We start from the raw sequence: 3,037 nt of genomic DNA on the forward strand, positions 1-3,037 counted from the left end.
CTAAATGGGTAGCATGGCACATGAACATATCCAGTGTTTGTTCCACTGGATTTTAAACGTTATTATTTTTCTATGTTGATTCCATGAGTTTAGAGAAAGATAAGGGGGCAGGATTCACAATGCAATAGTTCAAGATTAAGCTAAATATTTGCTTCTGATAATTGCTGGGGGTGGGGAGGGGGGACCCTCTGGTATTCAAAATGTGCCTGCAGGAGACTTGGGAATCAGAAGTCTAAGTGAAAAGATTCTTTTAGCTCTGATAATTAGCAACATAAACAAAAAAGAGATGGGTTAGCTGGCTTTATTTGTAAATGACATTTATCATCCAAATAATTTCCATTCCATGACAGTGGCTTCCCTACTCAATATTGCAACATCTCTCAAACACAAAGAGTAAAACCAAATGCCTACAGAAAATGGTCAGTGTGTTTTATGATGGCAATATGGAAGGAAGACAAACATTTCCCGCCTAACTAAACACAACCAAGCAAGCAAAGTCATTTTAACCTTTGGGGGCAGGATTGGACTATAACAGATTTCTTTTTTTTTTTTAACACATGCCCAAACTAAATTTTTATGGCCAATTCTGACATTAAATTTCTTTTCATGAAATAAGCTTGGATTTAGGAGAGAATATTAGAATATTATTTTCTTGAGGACATTTGCTCTAATAGATAGATGTGTTTTAAGCTAAGATCTTGGAATAGGAATTGAGATTGGGAATTTTAGTAAAGGACGCTTGTGGATTCCAACTCCTTTGAAAAGTCATTTTATCAACAACCTATTTTTTCCCCTCAAGAATATCCATTTTATTTGGGTTCCCTAAAGGTGAGTATATAGACTTTCATAAGCCACTGGTCTTCAAGGGATTTTTAAGAATGGAAGAGATCTCTGGTAATTTCTGAAATGTGAGTATTTTGGCAAAGTGCAATCAAACTGGTTATGAGCCAAATGCCTTTAAAAAAAAATCTTCAAGAGATATCTATTTTTTACATGAAATTTCATGTACATATTACAGTGATCCATCTTTAGCAATTTCTCTTCAAAGAAATCCATACAAATGCCTGACACAGATGTGCCTCACCCTGACAACACTGCTCTCTGTGAGTTTATAGACAACCCTATCCATCATCATGGTATTCCGTACAATATTTCTTCCGGCTAAGAAATGGTGAAATGGGTATATCAAAGGGTGTGTGCCCAAGAAATTCACTAGTATTACCATGTACCTCATCGCTAGAAGTGGTGAAGGACCCATTGAAGAGAGTTGGCAGACAAAATCCTGCAAATTAAGATCCTATCCTGTAGGATGAAGCATATGCCTTAATATCTTATCACATAGGATTTTAAAACATCTGGTCACTCTTTCTATCTGGACTGTAAGATTTAGCTTGTTCGAGGCCACACCTTCAGCCATCTGAGCATTCTTCAGGGACTCCCACTCGTGTAGAAACAAAAATCATATATCCAAAGTACGTCAAGTACCACATATTGGTTACAATCAATAGCAAAAATTTATTACAAGTTTTCAGTAGTTTGACCAAAACAGTGCTAACATTTCACAGTATTGTTGTGTCGCTGTTACTGCCTATGTCTTTTTATGTTTCATTGAAATGTATGTATATTTATGAATATTATTTATTCATTGAAATATATACCCTTTATTAATATGAATTGCCGTCTTAGATCCAATTCATGAATTTTGTGCCTTCATTCAAATTTGTCTGACATTGATACTGTGACAATTGCTTTGTTTTTGCTAGTATTAGCTTGATATCTTTGAGCATATATTTATTATAGGCATTTTGTATTATTTTTGCTTTCAATTTATTTCATATAGATGGAATATAACTGGACTTTGTTTTCTGGAACATCTGAGAGAATTTCTATATCCTATGGAAAGCGATTCAATTTACATTTATTGTAGTTGATTTATTTTTCCTCTTCTGGCATTTTTGATACTTTTCTATTTGTCTTTTTTCATTTTCTATTTTTCCTGTCTTTTGCTCTATGGACTATGTTTATTTTGCTGTTATTTCTGCAATGCTTTGTAATTTTATTAGTGATTGCTTTGACATTTTTTAAAAGCATTCTTTATCTTCTATTTCCTTGGCTATCAGGGAGTTGAGTGTGAAGCAGTACACCCCCCTCCCCCACGTTATTTTATTTTCCTTTTTCTTCCTCATGTGAGCTTCTTGTGTAAAAATAATGTGAAGTCATTAATCTGAATTTTTCTAAAAAGTGCACATAGGTGGTACATTACACACTTGGAAGAGTGAATTTCCTGCCTTCACTGTGACAGGCAGTTTGGCTGTAATCATTTGGGTGTAATTACTGGTAGTCTTCTGGTCATTTTAGTGGTCAGTGGGCATTTATGAAGTTATCTGGTAAGATGAAGAATGACTACAAAGAATATAAAAACATGGTACTTAAATTTTACATGGGAGGAGCAAGGAGGGGGAATTGGGAGTGTGGAAAATCTAATCAGTAGAGTAAAATAAAAATGGATGTGTTCCTGCAGAATGCGCAAGAAAAAAGGGTGATGATAAAAAAGGAAATGATTTTATAGAAGACAGACTCGAAGATTCCTCACAGCAAAACTGGCGATCCTATGCACTAGACTCAGGACAAGTAGGAAGAATTACCTTGCATATAACAAAATGTTTCTGAGCAAAACTAGTAGTAAAAAATCTGCAATCAAACACATCTAAGAAACATTTTTAATGATAAGGATGATGACAAAAATCCTTCATGTTTCTAGGCAAATAAAAGAAGTAATCTTAATTGGAAGGTACTTATCTGATGTAGTTTTGATTTGTGATCAGTTTTCATTGCTTTTCTGGTGCTTTCTTAGTCTTTTTAGTAAGAAGTGGACAAGTTAAACAGGGAACTACTAGCCAGATGTCATTATAACCCACAAATGTTTAATCAAATTTTTAAAAACTAGAAAAAGGTTAGGTTTTGGGTTTTATTTTTCAGATTTTATTTTTAGAGAGAGGGAAAAGGAGGGAGAAAGAGAGAGAGAGGAATATCAATG

This window comes from Pteronotus mesoamericanus, unplaced genomic scaffold (genome assembly GCF_021234165.1).
Source record: "Pteronotus mesoamericanus isolate MK-2021 breed Mesoamerican mustached bat unplaced genomic scaffold, CSHL_Meso_final contig_78, whole genome shotgun sequence".
NCBI classification, from domain to species: Eukaryota; Metazoa; Chordata; class Mammalia; order Chiroptera; family Mormoopidae; genus Pteronotus; species Pteronotus mesoamericanus.